Source organism: Protopterus annectens, chromosome 1.part1 (assembly GCF_019279795.1).
Source record: "Protopterus annectens isolate FY-2018-M chromosome 1.part1, PAN1.0, whole genome shotgun sequence".
In the NCBI taxonomy this organism is placed as follows: Eukaryota; Metazoa; Chordata; order Ceratodontiformes; family Protopteridae; genus Protopterus; species Protopterus annectens.
Window position 1 is genome coordinate 1,615,970,678 of NC_056726.1, and position 21,974 is coordinate 1,615,992,651.

A 21,974-nucleotide genomic window follows, 5' to 3' on the forward strand; every position below is an offset into this window, starting at 1 on the left:
ACTTGAAAGACATGAGCCAGGCTGTGTTTGCAAGCTGCCAAGGTCAAATTTCTGATTACACTGCAGCTTGTGCTTCAAGCAATAATATGCAGGTTTATTTCTACTATTATTCTAGTAAGACAGAATTAAATGCATTATATACTACTTTCAAACTTTGTTCTCTTTTATGGATTTAAGTACATTTATTCCTAACTAAAGCACACATTTCTCTATATATTTGATCACACAACTTATATATGTTTGAATGTTTAAATACACATCTTCCTAAGCAGCACACATTGTAAATATATTTTCTAGGCAGCATGTATGTAAATATATTTTCTAAGCAGCATGTATAGATTTTTCTAACATTCTCCTCCTGTTAATGCATTTTATTCTGTTTGAAACATAAACAATATTATTTCATTCCTCAGCCTTTCCTTTCAAGGGCTTTCAGCTAAGTAAGTCATTGGTTTTATATTTCAGAAAAGCATCATTTGAAATTAATCTTTTAATTTCAACACTTTGGTAAAAGTTTCAGTAGCAGATATATCATCAAATTTTTCAGTAATCTTTGCATGCAGAGAATATCACAGTAAACACATGTTCATATTAGAGGTATACCCACACAAATAGCAATTAAATGTTTAATAGGATGGAACCCCACCCCAAACAGATTCTGGAAAAAGTCCGTCAGTGGGTTTGGGCCTGGTTTAGTCATTGCTGATACTTGCTGAATTACCTCTAGGTGGTCATTGATTTCATGTTGGTTGTCTGGAATGTACGCACAGCATTTTTTTCGTGTACCACCTCTTGCCGCTAGGGTGAAGTAAAGAGCCATTCGATTTTGTAGCACAACAGTTTTTATTGCATTCAGTTCATTAGTCACCAATTCTAGGGTGGAAAAAGTTGCATTGCTCATGACTTTTTGACAGCTTCCTCAGCTCCCAGATCGATTTGACTGCTCCATAGGCTGGTGGCATTCCTGCCCTGGATATAACACTGTTGCCCAAGTTTATATGAGTCAATTTACTATTGTCTTTCACTGAATTATGGCCTTTTCAACCAGCTTCGATTTTACCAACTGGATTCACAGGGTTTTTTTCTCACTGGACCTTCAGATTCCCGAGCTGTTTTCCTTACGTTTCGTATTTTACCCAAAGGTAATTCTGCAGTATGTCTTATTGCTGAAACCAGATAACCCAAAAAACAACTGCCGGACCAATTCTCAGGTAACCATTTATATGCCTTTTTTCCACAAATAAAATCATTACTTTGGTACTGATACGTGTTATCCCTGCATGAAACATTTTTCTATTCTTAATAGACAATTGCTTAGTTAAGACTAGATTGTCACATACTGCATTTAATTGTAGTTTTCATTGAACTCAGATATGAATCATGGTTAGTATTACAAACAGTACCCCCACTTTTGACTTTAATGTAACATTTATAAGACATTGTTATATTACCATTACTCCAGCCCACCTGGAGGGTATTACTCTTGTAGAGACATACAACTCCTTTTTGTGTGAACAGGTAAAAATAAAGCAATTTTGTCCTGTGATCTCACAGTTTCTGTATAAAAAAAACTTTCCAAAGTCTTATTTTATCCCCAGAGGGACAGAGGACGTTAAAGTCTATTATATTTTGTTGGTATAGCTGTACAAACTCAGCAATTTGAAATGTGCATAGTTTCTGTATACACTTGCTTCATGGCCAGGTACGTGTTAAAATTTGGATGCCAGTCTATAAACAGTTCATCACGTCTTCTCACTTTCACTTGTGTGGTTGAGTGCAGGAAAACCACAATAAGAGAAAAATTGTCACACTTATAGTTAACAAATACATAGTTAAAATAATTATGCAATAGTTCTTGGGTTGCTCTGCTTTTTGTCTTCTTTACTCTTGGCCATTTTGCCCTTGTGTATCAGTCACAAAGTTTTTATTCAGCTGAAAGTTCTTTTGTCTGAAAAAGAGTTAAACTGCAAAACAGATTTATTTATAACAGTTTCTTTATTTAATTAGCTAGTGAACTGTCAGCCTCCAGCCCTGCAGACATGAGAGCTTTTACTGAGGCACATAATATGCCCTTCCAAATACTACTTTAAAGGGGATCAAACCCTTTACATTTGTTACTATTTTCATGCTCAGCAATGCTAGAGGTAAACAGCAAATCCAATTCTTCTGAGTCTCACTCATCAACTTTCTTAACTTGTTTTTTTTTTAAATCCCATTGTACCTCTCCACCAGTCCTGCTGACTGTGGGTGGTAAGCACAGTGATTCCTTAAGGAAATCCCAAAAAAATCTCCCAAGTTGTTGAATTGTCTGATTGACAAAATGTGTCCCATTGCCACTATAGATTCTTTCCGGTATGCCAAATCTAGGAATTATTTCCTTTACTAGGGCCTTTGCCACTGTTGCTGCATTTGGATTCCTGGTTGGAAAAGCTTCTACCCATTTTGAAAACATATCTATGATCACTAAACAGTATTTCTTAAAACTAATGAAGAAGCTATTAACTGCTTCAACCTGCAGAAAGCCATTTCTGCTTTTGTTTTTCATTGTAAAATAATTTGGTACCCAGTTTCAACAAAAATTAGTTGTACCTAGGAAAGACATTATTTCTTTTTTAGCTGTTGGTTTGGGTGCTTGCAAAATTGCTGTTTTTTTCCTCTTTTCTCTTTCCCACTATTTAGTATTTTACCTTTACTGAATATCACATATTCCAGGTATCTAACCTGTGTTTTTTTTCCCAAAGTTTGTAACTTACTCTTGTTTACTTTGTGTCCTTGTATTACTAAAAATTTTAACAATACTACTGTATTCACCCTGCACTGCTGCTGGGTGCTGCTAGCAAGATGTCATTTACATAAAGTAAAATTTGACTACTTTCTGGTGGGGTAGACCCTGCCAGGTTGCTAGCCATTTTTTTTGTGCAAATATTATTGGGCTCTCACAATATCCCTGTGGTAGTCGAGTGTATGTATACCTTTTACCCTGAAATGTAAATGCAAACCAATATTGACTATCAGGATGTATAGGTATTGAAAAGAAAGCATTGCTTATATCTACCACAGTAAAATACTTCTGTTGTGGCTTTAAATCATTTAACAAGGTATGTGGGTCTGGCACCGTGTGCTTTAGGTATTACTGCATTATTTACAGCTTATAAATCTTGTACCATCTGCCATTCCCGTTTGCTTTTTTTAACAGGAAATAGGTGTATCACATGGTGAATCAGGAGATTCTACCAGTACTTTTTGAGTAATGCTGCTTATTATAGGCTTAATTTTTACTTTTGCATTCTTTTCCAAAATGTATTGTTTTTTCTGTGGTTTAAAAGCTGACTTTGGGGTAATTGTAACTGGTCCTGCTGCTTGAATAAGCCCTACATTTAACTTGCCTGTTGACCACAGAGTTGTTAGAATTTTACACAAGGCCTTTTCTTTTCTTTTAATAAAATGCTAATCCGCTGTCCTTACTAGATTGCAAGTGTACAGCTGTATGTGTCTGTGTCAACCAATTCAGTTTTGTTTTTATATCCCTTGTCCTGACATTTTTAAATCAGTCTGTTTTCCCATTTTGTTACCTTTTTTCTAAGTCTGCCCATTTAAAACTTTTGTTTTTGTCAAGCTGACATGTGGCAGTCTATTGGACTTATACAATCTCATGAACTCCTGAGGTAATGAACAGCTTACTACACTGTTTCCCTCAGTATCCCAGCATAAAGTTTGTAATATTAATTTGTCAGCAGGATTTTTACTTATATTTTTATTAGGTCCTGGTGTGCTACAGTAGTATGGAGTACAATGTAACAAGTGCTGCTGATCAGTGTCAAGGGAGGGTACCTTACTGATGGCTACGTTTATCAGTTCTTTGGTTACTGCCCTGGACCAATCATAACTAGGTCCTGGCTGTACCAATAATAGGCTTCACCCTCTGATCACACCACAAGAGCATTCATTTGTCTTTGTGCTTCCATACCCTGCATGGTAGGAACTACTGCTATGCCAAATATCTGCACAAGGTCTTTTCCCAGTAAGTTTACTGGATATTTTTGCAGAAACTACAATTTTACTTTTCTGAGTCATACCTGAAACAGGGTCAGTTATTGCTATATTATGGGAAAGTGGTTCCCTGTATAGCTGTCCATTTGCTGCTTTTACTAATATATAATCAGGTGATTTAGAATGTTTTGGTAACTTGAGGGTGTATCAAAGTCCGTGACGCTCCTGAGTCACACAGGAATTTGACCTTTCTTCCCTCCACCAGAAGTGTTACTTCTGGTTTTGTATTTGCTAGGTAGAGCTCCAGGCTCAACAATGCTAAATCTAAAATTTTATTTTCATTTTATTCTCTACATCTGTTTGTACTTCCTCTATTCCCTCTACTACATTCACATTTTCTTTTGTTTATTAACCTTTCCTGATGATTTTTGGTTATTATCACTATTATATAGTCAATCCACATCTCCTTTATCTTCTGTTATTGCTTTCTTATTTTGTTTATAGTCCCTAGCTAGATGCCCTTTACCTGACTGTAATACAAATACTTCAGCTCCGTCTTCAGCAGTGAAGACTTGTGCCTTTTTTTCTTTTTACTATTAAGGTGTCTTTCAGTACGTCTAGCATACTCAAGTAAGGCTTGCAGCCTGCTTGTTCAGTGATTTATCATATGCCTTGTAATAAAACTACTAACAGAGGCAATGCAACCTTTTAAAAATGTATATATATTTTTTTTTTTTTAATTGTTATTTTAAGCATTTTAATAATCTAGCATAATATCCATCTACTGTCTCATTTTCCTGTTGTATGCATTAATTAATGCAAGTCCAGTCTACTCTAAGTTTTCATTTTCAGAGATTCTGTCTGTTAGACCTTTCACTCTGTTGTCTAAAAATGTTTCAGAATTTTTTAAGCTTCTGTTTTTCTTTTGCCTGACGCCCTGCATCAGATTAAAGCTTGTTTAAGGAGTTTAACTAGTGAAAGTTTATCTAGTTTACTATCAAATTTATAGTTGTTAACACATTTTGCAAAATATCTCACATTATCTGCTTACTGCAATTGCATATGCTTCACATTATCCGTTAGGGGCGGATCTCGTGATCTCTTAGTGCACTGATTTTCCATGTCTTAAAAAGACTGTTACGTAACCCTTCTCTTGTACCACGTGGTATCTTATTTCCCCATATCCACAGTAGTGTCTAGAATGACTGTTTACTTTGCTTTGTTATTCCCTGATCTATGACTCAAGATACAATACTTGACTCTCTCTCTCCCTGCTATCACAAACCTTAGCAATAGCACAGTGTAACCTGGTCCCTGATCTAAAACAAAGACAAAGAGGGAAATTCTTCTTACCTGAGCCTCCTGCTCTTATTGTTTCTCCTTGGGGCCCAGTCTTCCGCTTTTCAGCCACAGATCAGAAAGTGGACAGCCTCTTTACACACAACAATTCAGTCGGAGGTCTTTTCACTTTAAGAAGAATCATTCTTTGGCAGCTTCTCCTGCGCATTTATTAGCACTCATGCACTCTGTGACCTGCAGCTTACCAAGGGAATTCCACGATTAGGACCAAAATGTTAAATAAATTTGTTAGAGTCAGACTGTAAAAATCATTGAGTTATTCAAAACAATGTCAATCAATAACAAACAATAATGCAGGAGAACTCAAGTATCTTAAAGCTCTAATGTACATTAGAGGCAAAACCATACACAAAGTTGTATAGAATTTTGACTAGTTTTATTTACAGAGGGCACCATTTTTATATATGTCATTATCAGTTTTGCCCACCTCACTGGCGTGGTCAGTGACAGGGTCTTTACATCATAGTAATTCATAAAAGTGCTGAATTTGTGTTTTCAAAAGTCTTTTCCCATGTGAATGTTACAGCCTTGCAAGCACCTGGTCAGTCACGATGACCTCCTGAGGATGTAGCCAATTCAAGGTTCTCTGATTAGTTCGAATACAATAGATGTATGTCTTCTTTAATGCCTCTCTTTGTCTTCCTCGTTCCCAGCTGCGCACTATCAGAGATAGTGCGCACAAGGCTACTCTCCTGGTGGAGGCAGGAAAGAGGATACACATGCGAACAGATTTATTATTTTCTAACTTTGCAAAATAATCTTTACTTGAAAGACATGAGCCAGGCTGTGTTTGCAAGCTGCCAAGGTCAAATTTCTGATTACACTGCAGCTTGTGCTTCAAGCAATAATATGCAGGTTTATTTCTACTATTATTCTAGTAAGACAGAATTAAATGCATTATATACTACTTTCCAAACTTTGTTCTCTTTTATGGATTTAAGTACATTTATTCCTAACTAAAGCACACATTTCTCTATATTTGATCACACAACTTATATATGTTTGAATGTTTAAATACGCATCTTCCTAAGCAGCACACATTGTAAATATATTTTTCTAGGCAGCATGTATGTAAATATATTTTCTAAGCAGCATGTATAGATTTTTCTAACACCATTTAATTCTAAATCATGTTTTAGAAACATTTTGTCGATGATGTGTTTTTAACTTGAAATGGTAACCAGACACAGCTGAATGATTTCTTAAACTACTTAGATTCTACAACCAGTTTCCTGAAGTTTAAACTTACTTCTTCTGAAGATAAGATTCATTTCATAGACATTGATTTGACTAGGATAGATAAGGTAATTAATACCAGTATCTTTAGGAAAGAGATTACCACTAATAAATATACTCACCGATTTTAGTATGCACGCTCCCCATATTTTCAAAGGGATAGTTAAGAGTCAGCTTTTGCAAGCCACTAGGCTCAATACTGAGGATAATAAATGTATTGAAAAATGAATGAGATGTTAAACAACTTTAAGGAGAGAGATGGTATAATGATATATGCTTAATTGATGCTAACTGCCAAGTGATAAATGATAGACAATATTGAGCCAGGCCATTTTTGTAAAATGTCAACTTCCTATGTTAGAAATGAATATGATAAAAATAGGCAGAGTGCATTGCATTACATTACAACATTTAATAGGACTAATGAAGTTAGAAAGTTAATCACTAAGAATTGAGGCTTATTAGAATCTATGCCAGAGTTGAAGCAATATATAGGTGAGAAACAACCTATTTTTTCTTATAGAAATTGCTCTAATCTTAAGAAAATATAATGTTATAAGGATTTTTCTGATGGCAATGAAAAATGTGCTTTAACAAAAATTATAAAGTTTCCTTGTTTCAGCTGTGTGAGTTTTAAGCACATTATTACTAATTATTTCATGCATCCAAAAACAAATAGGAACTTTAGTTCTATTGTTTTGCAGCACGTAATACAACTAATATTGGTTAACTTGCCACCTGTGTTAAATGCCCTGCATTTTATATAGGGAAATGTACACAGAAGTTAAAAGATCATATTATAGAGCATTTGTCGGAAATACGTAGGCAAGTGGTTACTAATGCTTTAGCTAAGCACATCTTAGAGATGGGTATAGGACATGACTTCAAATTTAGGGCTGTTCAAATAATACAGAGACATATAAGAAGTGGAGATTTAAACAATAGGCTAGAGGTCTGTATAACTGGATTACTCATATGCAATCAGACTCGCCACCTTGATGGTTAGCATTAAACCGATATTAAAGCAGAATGGTTTATATTGACTTTTTAAATCTTTATAGATGATACATTTTGTTTTCTTTAAATGTTTTTAAATTTGCACTGTCACACTGTATACATTTTTATTACATTTCTTTAAGAATCTTAATGGATGATAGTGAAAGTTCTGATTTGTAGTCTGTGTTATGTGATTATTTTAAATGTTATAGTAAGTGATTATGTATATTTTCATAGTTTGATTAAACTGCACTGACGAAGGGTTTATTTGCCCATATTTGTTATCTGTTCTGTTCATATTAAATTTTAAGCTGCTAAGTGTTTCTGTAGTCTGAAGTTTCTGTTTGATAGTTACTTTTGCCTTACTGAACCTATTAACCTTAGCATTGGTCTTTTTTGCTACATCAGAGGATGATTGTCGTATGTAATTGTACCAGGAAGTCTATATGCAAATTTACCAGGAAGAGGTTCATATGTAAATGTACCAGAAAGAGTGTTATATGTAAATGTATGGAGAAGAGAATCATATGCAAATGTACAATAAAGAGTGTCAGATGTAAATGTACAAATTAGATGTTCAGGGCTCTGACTTTAAACCAACTGTTAGGTTTTACCATTCAAACCAAAACAAAAATTGCTTTCATCACTCGAGGATAGTCATAAGAAGAAAGCATATCTCAAAAGATGTATGAGGTTGTATCCCCTGTGTTGTACCAGGTAAGTTCAAACTATAAGCTATAGGCTGACCGATGAGAAGAGATGTTTGTGCATGTTATTATTATATCACCTGCAAGATATCTTGCTAGTCTTTGCCATTAAAGATTCTACCATAAAAAGACACACATTTCTGATTAGTCACAGTTTATATGCAATCCCATGTATTTAACTAAAATATCAATTGATGATGAAGGGTTAATTTCAAGAGACTGGTATAACTAATTTATTTAATCATGTAGAGATAAAATAGAATTCATGTTATGTTTTATGGTTTGTGGACTGTAAGACTTCCATTCCCATTTTTGGTATCCATACAACATATTGCCTTGGTTTTGTTAGTACTGATATACTCAGCCCGAGATTTGAAAGACTGCAGTGACATAAATTATTGAGCACTTTACAATCAGAGACAGTGATAGCCTCCCCTGTAGGAAGGACTACAGTAGTTTAAGCATACCAAAACGGTTTGCTATCACACCAGTGTGTGAATGCATTCTGCGAAGATTTAAGGGTCAAGTATTAAATTCTGTTAAACATTTAGGGTGTCTAGTGGGGTAGAAGTCTGATGGACTTTATACTACTTTCAAGGTATCTAATAAGACATCTGTGAATACTGAGAAAGAGACCAGCTAAGCCTAAAAGTTCCAGAAACTAGTTATTCTCATCTTAATAAATCCCTTAGATAGCATAATGGATAACTATCCAAAAGCCTTATAACAGATAACTTGCACGTGAAAATACTCGAAGTTATTGAGCAGTATCTGCTGTGACTATGTCTAAAGACATGACATGTGCTAAATGTATAGTTACTACCAAGTAAATCTTGAAGAAGCATGTATGAGTTTATCCACAACTGTTGAGCTAGGAAACAGGAGAGCAATAGTGTGAAAATAACCAACAACACTTGGAAATACTGCTTTTATGATGCGGTAGCATAAGAGCCCATTTTTTGACTAAAAGTATCCTTCCATTTCTCATCTAGTAGCCTGAAAGTATCAACACAGGACGCTTTATGAATCTGACCTCAGTATTCGAAAAATTTGAAAGGATGACTTTTCAATGTGGGGTGATCCAGATTACATTTTGCAAAAGACTTCACAGTGAGGGGTTTCTATTACGTGATCGAAAGTATAAAACTTTGAACACCACAAGATCGAACTTGTATGTTCGAAGTTTTACAATTTTGAACACACAAAAAAAAACAACGGACAGAAAGTAACTGTCATAAGCAGGGGGGAAAGCCCCCCTGCATCCCCCACACCCCCCGGTCTTTAAATATACCAATTCCAAGATCACACTACAGCACGTAGTTGTGTTTCCTGTTATGCTTTAATTTTTTTATTAGGTATTCGATGTTACTGAACTTCGATGATATGGTGTTGACCATATCGTATTCGAAGTTCAGTAACTTAGAGTATCTAATATAGACCCCACAGTGAGTATAGGGGTGAGTATACGGGTAAGAGTATGGAATGCTATATATATGATCCTTCCACTGAAATAGTTGAATAATGAAATGGATTAGTGCAGTTTGTTAAAACTGAATCCCTATCATGAAAATCAATGGATGTGGCACTACTGGCATGAATATTTTTTAAGAAAGTGGGGAAGAAGTAGGCATATGACCAGTAGTTAAAAACTCGACAATGGTATTAGAAATCATTTAATAATTTTTTAAACTGCCTCTGTTATTTATCAAATACCAATAAATAAAAATAAATAAATAAATAAATAAATAAATAGGCCAGAAAGTACTTACTTTTGTACAAGTGAAAGGGAAATAACCTGGTTTTGAGCCCTATACTTTTGTTACAAGTCAGCAGACAGCTTTGTTTTGTCATAAATGTCTCATCTGTGATAGCTACATGTTATTTTGACTTTACTTTTTTGGATTGATGCAAATGAGATGAGCAATTCAAATTGAAATTCTAAACTTTCCATAATGTGGAGGGTTATCAGAAACAAATTCATGAAATATTTTACTTCTCATCAAGTGTACTTCACTTCAAACCAGACTGGTTTATACATCTTAGGATATTATTGAAAGTTTCCAATTGATTGTGTTTATACGAATTGAATGGCTGAAGCAAATGTGTTTTATGTATCCTAATATGTATCAGACTGAAAGAACAGCAATAGAAAAAATAGACCCAACAGCCTAAATGTTGGGACACAAATAAAACCTGCTGGAGGAACCCACATGTGTCTCAAATGGTACATGTGCTATGGAATACGCTCTCCATCTATGGGAAGCTGAGTTTATCCTTGATCAACTTCTAAAGAAACGAAACCTTGATCATTGGATAGGAATTTGCAAATACACCCCTGGTCTGGTCCCCATGTTTCTGATGGACTAAGGTCAACAGAAAGTAAATTAGTCTCCGGCTAACATATCTCCCACATAACCCTAACATCTCCTACATCTTTACTAACTTACCCCATCATATAGGTGTCCAAGGACATCTGGGACAAAACTGATTTGGGAGCATGGCTAGGCTTATAAAGACCCTGGTGGTCATTAGCCTAGTATGAACCTATGAACAGGAAAATGGTCAATCAAACAAACAGTTTTCACAGCAGCTGTATGATACTGACAAGAACAGATGTCGCTATTAAGTTTAGTGTGCTCCCAAGACCAGAGACTCAAAGTAAGAGAAAAAAGAGGTCATTGTTCCCCTCTACTTGTCACTCATTAGACCCATTATAGAATACAGCACCCCTTTTGGTATGTACTTCATAATACATCTACAACAACTGGAAAGGCCACAGAAATACCTCACAAAGAGGATTAATGCCTCAGACAGATGCCCTATGCAGATTGTCTCAAAAGACTCCATCTTTACTCCATCGCATATCACCTACTCAGAGGTGAACTCTGCCTAACATACAAAGCTATGTCAAACCCAGAGCTGTTGGACATGCTCCACTTAAAGAAATCTCAATCCCTCCGAGCTACATGTTCTAGGGACCTAAACCTTGTCACCACAATAAACAGAACATGCTGGAGGGATAGATTCCTGTCCCAGAGACTTCCCATACTCTGGAACAAACTACCTATCTATATCAAACAAAGCTCCTCATTAGCACTCTTCAAGAAAAATCTTGATGATTGGATGGGAGATAAGAAATTCACCCCAGGGATTACTTCTGTGGCTCTTCTTGAAAGGGGCACAGGAAAATAATTTTCTTGGGTGGCGAAAGCCAGGGTACCTTTTTGGCTAGGCTTATATAGGCCCTAGGGCCAATAGCCTAGTACCTATCCATGAACCTATGAACCTAGGCAAAAAAAAACTGTTTTTGCTGAATATGCTTATCCTTTGTCAACTTTTTGTTAGATGTTCAGGTGCATTATAATAAGTTGAGATTACATAGGTTCATTGGTAATTACTAGACTAACAAAAGCGTGGGGTGTTTGTAAGCCTTGCCATGTTTCCCAAATTTTTTCTTTGGAAGTAAGCTAGTACATAACCTTTTCAGTAATTGAAGCACTGGAATCAAGGTGCAGACAGATATAGCAACATGGAGTAATCTGACCATCTTGAATTTAGTATGAAAAACAAAATATTTTCAATGTACTCTACAACAGGCAGGGATGTCTATTATGGAACAAGAAAAGCTGAATCAGTTATGACATTATAGTTTTATATTTGCTCTCCTAGTAACAATTAATATGTAATGGACAGAGATTAAAATGTATCAGTCTGCACATTTCTACTGAATAATAATACACACATAATAAGCTTGTGCAACAGATTGGATTTATAATCATATGGGAAATTAAAATTACTGTTTAGGATTGTAACAAACACTAGCCACACCCAAATATGATTCACTCTGCATCATTGGGGATCAGAGCTATTGTCACTGAAGACAAAAGATTTTATCTATCTCACTATATCACTGCAAGATTGTTATTTGCTCTAGCAGATGCATTTTTTTGCTTGCTTGAGCTATTATCCAGTTTTGAGATGGGACGTTCCCTACAGTGGATAAGACTTTAGACTATAATTTGATCATTTGCTTGTTGAGGAAACATCATAAAATTTTGCTTTAGTAGATATTGTGACTGGAATAAGAACTGTGTGCTTATTTTTTGTGTCTAAATATATACCCATATAACTATATGGGATTTAGATCAGCTGCAATTTTCAATTACCCGTTAAACTGTAAAACTTTTACATTTACTATAATCTGGAAAATTATCAGAAATGAGATATTTGTTTTCAACAGAGGACCAAATAATAAAATTTGCAATACTGCTGCAACATTTTGAATAACATCTGCCATTAAATTTTATGGAATGCATTGTGTTTACTTAGACATTCTTATTGCAAGTCAAACTTTAACTGATGCTCTAGAACAAGACTTAAATAAAAGTAAGTTAATATCTTAGTTGTGACAGAACCTATCACAAAGTATATTATTCCTCAGGGGTATGCAGAAAAACAACCAGAAAAACAATACCCTGGATTCTCAAAAGCCTGCACGGAGTGCAAGATGAGTGCAGTAGCTCATCCAGGCAATATGTCTGCCGTGCGATCCAGGAACAGTCGGCAGGGGCGTGCACGAGAGCTCCAGCACTAATCTTGCACGGACTAAGACAGGTATGCAAATCACCTCATCTGCTGGAGAAATCCATGCAAATGAGGTGATATTGCAATCCAGGAAGCCTGCAATAGTCCGTGCAAGACAAGTGCAATCTGCAGAAATGTACTTGGTTATTAACCGAGTACATGTTTGCAAATTCCAAAACAGAGCTATGACAGCTCCAAATAAAGGCTGCATATTATTGAGGAAGCATGCCAATGTCCATGTAGAAGGCCACTGGCATTACAAAATGTAAAAGAAAAAATAAAACAAAGTTTAATTTTATCTTCACCGATCCCGCCTGGGTAAGTATAGGGCAGCAACGTGCAAACGGGATCGAGGGGAAACCAATAAAATAAACCTAAAATAAGCAGTCTAACTAAAATCAGTATACTGCCATGCAAGTCAATGGGAGGCAGAAGACAACCTGGCCAGTGAGTAGTGGTTGCTAAGGGGGAGGCTCAGTGTGAGACATGTAACTATGCATTAGCAGGCAATCCTATGCAAATGAGGGGAAGGTTAGTGAAGTCCAGATTTTTCCGGGGTGTGAGGCAGGTCCCAAGAGTGTAAGAATATAAATAGCTGGGTGCAAAACTAGGATATTGGTGACATAATGGGGGGTGTTAGGCATACTGTAAATGGATTGGAGACATGTGGCTCGGGATTGCTTCTAGCTTAGTGCAGCTAAGCTATGGGTGTGTCTAAACCTGCCTAGCACTCGTTACAAAGTGCAAGCAGGTGTGCATGCAGCGCACTGGGCTTTACAGGAAGATAAAGGAAGTTAAACCAGGAAAAAGCAGCTCCATGCACATTTGAGCACTCCATTCATGTGGCACGCACACAAGCCTAAACAGGGAGGCAATGGGAAGGGAAAACAGCAGTAGGAAGATAATCAAGGAGACCTAGTTGAGCTGCCAGGTGAAATGTATCAGAATCAACTAATCACACAGGAAGCAGACCAGCCAACCCAGAACACCACTATAAACTAAACAAACACCTACCCCCCCTGGTGTTTTCCACACTCTACACCATTGGTGTATACAAGTGGGGACATTTTAAAACCAAACCTACAAAATGAGAAGGGCTGCAGCAGGCAACATAGAACAAAATGTGCAAGAGGCTGAGGATGGTGAGGATGTCAACGCTGCTGAACAACCCACCGTGAGGAGACAGGGTAACCTACCAGGGGCTTCATGAACTGGAGATAGTGGAGCAGTATAGGGTGGACAGAGACCTCCTACAGCAAATCGTTGAGCTGTGCAGGCCACACCTGACATACCACACTAGCCGAGGGGAACCCATCCCAGTGGATATATGTGTAGGCCTAGGTATACTAGCCACAGGTACCTCCCAAACTATAAGTGGGGATAACATAGGCATCTCACAGGCATCAGCATCTAGAATATTCCACCAATTCCTTGATGCCATGTCAGCACATGCCAGTGAGCACATATATTTCCTCAACACATGTGAGGTGTGGCCCCGCAATATGCGTCTCTTCCACCAAATAGGCAACTACCCTGGGGTAGTGGGTTACTATAGACTGCACGCATGTATGCATCAAAGCACCAGGTGAGCAGGGTAAGGCCTACATCAACCTCAGGGGCATCCCCTCCAGCAACTGCCAGGTCTTATGTGATGCTCAGGGCATTATACTGAATGTGTGTACTGGCTGCCCTGGAAGCTATGACAATTCACACATATGGTGACTGACACAGCTGTACCACAGATTTGATGATGTGGACATCCCCTACGGTCACCTGGGGGATGCTGGGTACCCACTGGAGCCATGGCTGATGACACCCATCAGAAATCCACACACACCTGAGCAAGAACTCCATAATGATGCACATGCACAGGCCAGACATATAATACAGCGTGTGTTTGGGATGCTCAGGTCACAGTTCCGGTGTCTGGACACATCCAGTGGGGCCCTGCAGTATTCACCATCTACATGTACCCAAATAGTAATGGTATGGGCTATGCTACACAATATGATCCTGTGGAAACAGCTGCAGCAGGAACAGCATGGGGCAGGGCTACACAGCCCCCCACCATTGCCAAGGCCTGTGCAGGTACAGAGTGACTCAGAGGAGGAACAACCTGAGCCTGCTCCAGTAGGCAGAAGGGAGCATGACCAGTATGCCCTGGCCTTGGCAAAGAGGCAATGCATAGCATATGCGCTGACACAGTAGGGCCCAGGGAATGATGCCTCTCTCTGACTCACACAGACAGGTAAAAGGGATGCCAAACATGATACTACCTGTGCCTAACCATGTAAAGGGTGGGTACTATGTGCATCTGACATAGGCAGTCCTCCAGCACCATCTGCAAGTCCTTCACACCCTCAAGGTAAGTCAATCAACCTACCAATTGTCAAATGGAGTAGAATGTGTTTTTACCTGTAGCTATGGTATGGATGTGAACATGCAAGGGAATTGGGTGTCCGCATGTCAAGGCAGCAGAGAGTAGACACCCATAGTGGCAGCATGAGATCTGTAACACATACTGGAGTCACCATAGTAGCCAGTACAACACAGTGTGACAAAACTCACTGCAGGAAATGGCCTGAGCAACAGGGGTATCCATAAGAGCCACACATACCAGTTAGGAAGGATCACATACCCAGCAACAGTCTCAGCCAGCAGGACAGGTGAAGACAAACACAAACAAATTCTGTATTATGGCCTCCAAATGTGCCCTATGGTTAACCCCACCCCCCAGGCCTACACAGACAGACCGCAGCAGGCCAGGCAGTTGCATGTAAGTTGTGAAGGCTAGGAAGTCAGACACTAATAGGTAGGTAAACAAAGCTAGGATCTGTACTACACTGGTAAGCCATAGCCAGAAGGAGAGGTAAGACTACAGACTCAAATGGAGTACCTGACTTACCTGTACAGTCCTAGCAAATGTGTACAAGTATCAGGTGCGCCCCCCCATCCGACGTACACATACGGTAACAGTCAGGTGCCCCCCCAGTCCTGTGTAGAACAGTAGAAACAGTCAGGTGTCCCCCTCCCCCGCTATGCAAAAATGTAGCAATAGTCAATGGCAAATGACCGATGGATACACTGCAGACAAAGCATGCTACCCGTTGGTGTACAACAAAAGGTCAGCACCGCAGTACAAACAACCTGGACGTAATCCACACATTCAACACAGATGGCCATACTGGGCATGCTCACACACTTTAGAGGAATGGAGGCAATGTCAGTCAACAACATACTGAGAGGTCATACTGGGCATGCTCACACACTTAAACACATGAAGGCCAAGTCTGCAAACACCAGTGGTCCAGCCATATCTGGAAGTTGCAGTTCTCAGTGAACACGTCAGTATGCACTACTTCTGCCTTGCACACACAGTGGATAGGAATGCAGGCAAATATGTAAGGACAACACAGTATAATAAGCCACAGGCACACGGGCATAGATGTGAGGAAGAGGGTGACTGTGACAAGGAGCCATGCGGGCCTATCACAACTGGCACACAGCCTAAGGGCCCCCCAACACATGAGGTGTGGATGTAACCCACTGCGGATACTAGCCACCATTACCTATCAGCATGACAGACTATGTGGCATATGTGCCAGCTGTGCAATAAGACTGTACAAGGAAGCAGCCATCTAGTAGCTGTATACACACACCTGTGACATATGACCCCGTGTGTGCCTGCATGTGGCATGTCAACCTCCACATGAATGGGGTATGGCCCATGCACACACTGCCCTCCCCATAGCAGTAGTATGACAAGCCTGCTGTGGTCATCCGATGTGAATTACACCTTTGGGAGAGCAATAGTTCAGTAAAGTGCATGGTGCATCCCATAACTGTGTACTGCTGTAGTGACAGAGTAGTTAGGTAGTAGTACTAACCCCAGACCTGTCAACTGTGTGAGTGTGTATTTGTTTGCGTGCCTGTCTGCCTCTGACTGTGTAGAGTGAAATGCTTGTTAGGCTACTCACGCTCCATGCAATACATATATTAAACATTGGCAAGGCTGCTGATGTCACTCACCTAGACATACACCTCTGGGAACATAATAGCCCTATAATTGTCGTGGCGCATCCTGTAACTGTGTATTGCTATAGTGTGATAAACTAGTTAGGTAGGTGTTCGAACCCCAGCCATGGCAACTGTGTGTGTGTCTGACTGGATCGAGAGTAATGCTTTTTAGGCTACCCACACTCCATACAATACAAATACACTACTTTGCCAAGGCTGCTGATGTCACTCATCTAGAAGTACACCTCTGGGAACATGATAACCTAGTAATTGCCATGGTGCCTCCTGTAATTGCATATTGCTGTATTGTGATAAACTAGTTAGGTAGGTATTCGAACCCCAGCCATGGCAACTGTGTGTGTGTGTCTGACTGGGTAGAGAGCAATGCTTTTAGGCTACCCACACTCCATACAATACAAATACACTACTTTGCCAAGGCTGCTAATGTCACTCATCTAGAAGTACACCTATGGGAACATGATAGCCCAGTAATTGCTGTGGCGCATCTTGTGACTGTGTATTGCTGTAGTGTGATAAACTAGTTAGGTAGGTGTTCAAACTCCAGCCATGGCACCAGTGTGTGTGTGTCTGACTGGGTAGAGAGCAATGCTGTTTAGGCTACCCACACTCCATACAATACAAATGCACTACTTTATCAAGGCTGCTGATGTCACTCATCTATAAGTATACCTCTGGGAACATGATAGCCCAGTAATCGCCATGGCACATCCTGTAACTGCGTATGGCTGTATTGTGATAAACTAGGGAGGTATTCGAACCCCAGCCATGGCAACTGTGTGTGTGTGTCTGACTGGGTAGAGAGCAATGCTTTTTAGGCTACCCACAGTCCATACAATACAAATACACTACTTTTCCAAGGCTGCTAATGTCACTCATCTAGACGTACACCCCTGGAAACATGATAGCCCGGTAATCACCGTAGTGCATTCTGTAACCGCGTACTGCTGTAGTGTGAAGTAGAACGGTGGTAGTGTTCCATCTCCATCCATGTCAGTTCCAGATGTGATGTGTGTGTCTCAGTGTCTGTGTATGGAGCAATGCATTATAGGCTACTCACTTGCATTACAGTACAAATGCCCTACTGTGGTAGCCCTGCTGATGTAATTAATTGTGCAATACACCTTTGGGGAAGATGAACTTAAGTAATGTAATATAACTGTGTAGTGCTGTAGTGTAGTACACCAGCTAGGTAGGGGTTCTACTCCCAGACATGACAGGTGTGTGTGTGTGTGTGTGTTTGTAACTGGTGTCCTGTGTAGTGGTGGTTGTGAGTTTGTCACACCTGTGGGCATTGTGGAGGGGATTTGCTAATTACATTTATGGTGGCCCTACTATATATCACAATGTCAACCATACAGGGATAACAGATGTAAATGGCTAAGAGGCTCGGGTGCAAAGCCATACCCATACATGTGACATGACGGCTTGCAACTCACAGTTAGCGACCCCACTGTGCCTTCACATGTGACTCACAAATGACATACCATGCCTGACAACATGGCATGTATGGACAGATGACACTGACATCAGGAAATGCCGTTAGCATGCTATCAATGTGGGTGCAGGGTAAATCTGCTGACCAGTACAACTCCCTGCCACACGTGGGCAAGACTGGCACATCTGATGATAAGTTGTGTTCAAAGTATGGGCCAGACACCCCAGGTACAATTCCACATGTCCACTGTACATGCATGTGGGATGTGTGCACATCCTAGACACCATCCAAGTTATGGACTAGGGAACACATACATGACAAGTGATGCACAGCATTGACCACACACAATGGTTGTCCAGGTGCCTGGAAGACAGATGCAATACCCACCTGTGCAGGCAAATGCAGAAGCTAAAGGCCTGTGCCACAATGAACACCAGTGTCATGTGGGTTGATGCCAAGGTATACCCATCGCATACCCTTGTATAGCCTGTTGGCACTGTTAGCCACCAAACACCTATGCAGACATGCACCCATGCATGTCCGAACTGGAACCTGTGTATACGTGTGTGTGTTGTATGGTGTGTATGTCCACATCCACATGCACTACTCAACCCAGGGCACAGTGAAGCATGCCGCCTTATGTCTGACACCCCCCCATACTCACTGCACATACGACCTCCATATCACCCATGTGGTGCATGTGTTTCCTGCGCAGTGATGTGTTGTGGCAATCCCACTAGTGACGGGTTGCACTCCTGGCTCTGCCAAGTGTGTTAATGTGTGTGTGTCCCTGTGCGAGTGTGCCTGTGCTGATGCTGGCACCTGTTCATGCAGACAGGCACATGTACATTACCTACTGCATATCTACCATATCCCTGTAGCAGATGGCACTCACCATCACATATATGTTCTGAGTGCTCCCCACCAGACAACACATGTGGCACATCCAATAACAGCATTGGACTGTGATAGCACGAAATAGCTGTTGGGTGTATGATACCCTGTGCTGGCAGGTGTGTGACACAAATATGCGTTGGTTTTACCCTCCCACCCCTCCCTGACATGTATTCACCTCTGTCTGCCTCCCCCACACCCTCTCTGGTGGATGTGGAGGCCCACACCTGCATTTCTTAGGCAGCAGCATGTGTATTTAACATGATGCTCATGATCAGCTGATGGCCTCTGCACGTAATGCAGGACTTCCCTATCCAATTGCATGTGGAACAGGTGTGGTAACATTCCCATAGCCAATTGCATAGAAATGCACTCCACTACCTGGGAACATCCTGGTGGTGTTGGCCCTTGTTTGTCACTGTTTTGCAAACAGCTTTTTAGATGGGTTGGGGATTTACCTCTAACAACATACACTGTGGGAAGAGGGCAACAAACAGGAGGGGGATGTGCCTGACCTGCCTACAAACTGTAAGTGCTGCTATACTGCATGTGGAGTATGGTTGGATTAACAGTGTTTGTCTGGCTATGCCTGTCATACATGTCACAATACCTGCCATGTCAGTTCCATGTATATCAGGAATCCTCATCTGAAGATTGGGCAGTGTTGTGCCTTTGATGTCATGTGCTAGCCATGATGCATCTATCTGTGGAATGCAGACGGTATTGTGAGGATTGCAGTCTGTTGATGGTGAAGGCTGTGACAGTTACTGACTACATATCCCTCGTTGGACATATGTTGCAACAAACCCCGTTACAGTGGTAGATTAATGAGGGTATCACAGCAACATGTCTATACTGGCCCTGTGTATATACTGTCAGCCACACCTCTGTCAACCGTCGTACATATGTCATGCATGAATTGGTGCATATGTGCTGTACACCGTAAACAGAGTCAACATATGTGATAACATGCCAGTGATATATCAGAGTGCTACACAGGTCATGTACAGTAGGGGTTACACATAATGCCATACCCTGGAACTCCCGTGGATGTTTGTACAGTACTGAGGACTGTGTAGTGATGCTGAATGTTGGCAGTGTGTGTATTGCTAATATGTACTGTGGCCTGTGTACAGACTGTGGTAGATGTCATTGTCCTACCTCCCCTTCTATCTGTTGTTACATGCTGCCCCACTGTATGGTACTGTATTATCTTACATGTGTGTAGGGCCATATACACATATGTCACATACCACAGACAGCTATCAGACTGGACTGTGTAGCAGCCCAGTGTATGTAGGGTCCTGCTGTGAGTGGCACATATGAGGATGGTGTAGGACAGATAGTTCATATACCGTACTAATATGCTAGCGTACCATATGTGGCTGTGGCTGTGTTCACATTGTTTGTGGTTATGCACTGTCACACAGGTGTGGCCTACCCTGTGCTGTGACATGGCTGTCAAGCCTGCTATATATGCAGGTACTGTACCATGATACCCTTAGGATGTCTGTCAGTAGCCAATGGCACACTTGTTATGAGCATATGTCACCTTCCACCCACACCGTGTCTGTGACAACAATCCCAATGACAGTAGCAAATGTCTACTAATATACCAGCTATACATACCAGATAACCCCCTGCACTACTACACTGGGACTATAGGGGCTGGGTTAGGGCTACGCTCCATGTCCAGGACTTATGGTGGGATGATATGGACATGTACGTATCCAGATAGCCATATATATATATATATATATATATATATATATATATATATATATATATTTATGACTATACATATGTAGTACTTCCAATTACCACTGTCATGGCAACCACCCACTATGAATCTCTACATCATGTGGGCGTATTCCCTGTATATTCCCTGTGTGATGGACATCCCTCCTGTGTGTGGGCATCAATGTTACAGACAGCAGGTACAATATCTCTTACAGGAGTGCCTGCACACTCAGGGCAGCCACATATATGTAGGAGGATCAGGACATACAGACAGACTGTGAGTGCAGTGGAGTAATGCTATGCATAGTACTGGTGTTACAGGGTGTGTGTGTGTGTGTGTGTGTGTGTGTGTGTGTGTGTGTGTGTGTGTGTGTGTGTGTGTGTGTGTGTGTGTGTGTGTGTACATACGAGTTTACCTTGGACTGCAGTCTGTCTGCATAGCTCACTACTGTGGGCCATCCTCTAGCTGGACAGAGGTGTGCCTATCATGTGTTGTCTGTCCACCACACAGGTCTTGCATCAGATATTAAACTGGCAGTGTGTGTGTTGCATGCTTGCAGTACATGGCTATATCCATTTTGAGTACCTGATGTCGTATTCCTGCATAGGGGTATGTTGCAGCACATCCTGTAACAGCAGCATGTTCCAGGGTGTGTTACTGCAATATTGCAGGTATGGCCCTGAGTTCCTGCCTTTGTCCTCCACATGTATGGCAGCCATTGTCCTGATGTGATACGAGTATGGGTTGTTAGGTAATGGCCTATCACAGTCATAGTGTGGACACCCACAACATTTGTTGGCCAGGGACCATACCTGTTACAGATACTTTGACATTACCACAAGTAATGAATGTACCCCTAGGCCTTGACTACAGGGTGTAATTGGAGGCTGCTGAACTACATCCGATATTGGTGACTGGTACGTATTATGCAAGCAAATCCATTGTCAAATGCTATATGAATTGAAGGGCTTAGCCTGGACACCATAGTATGATA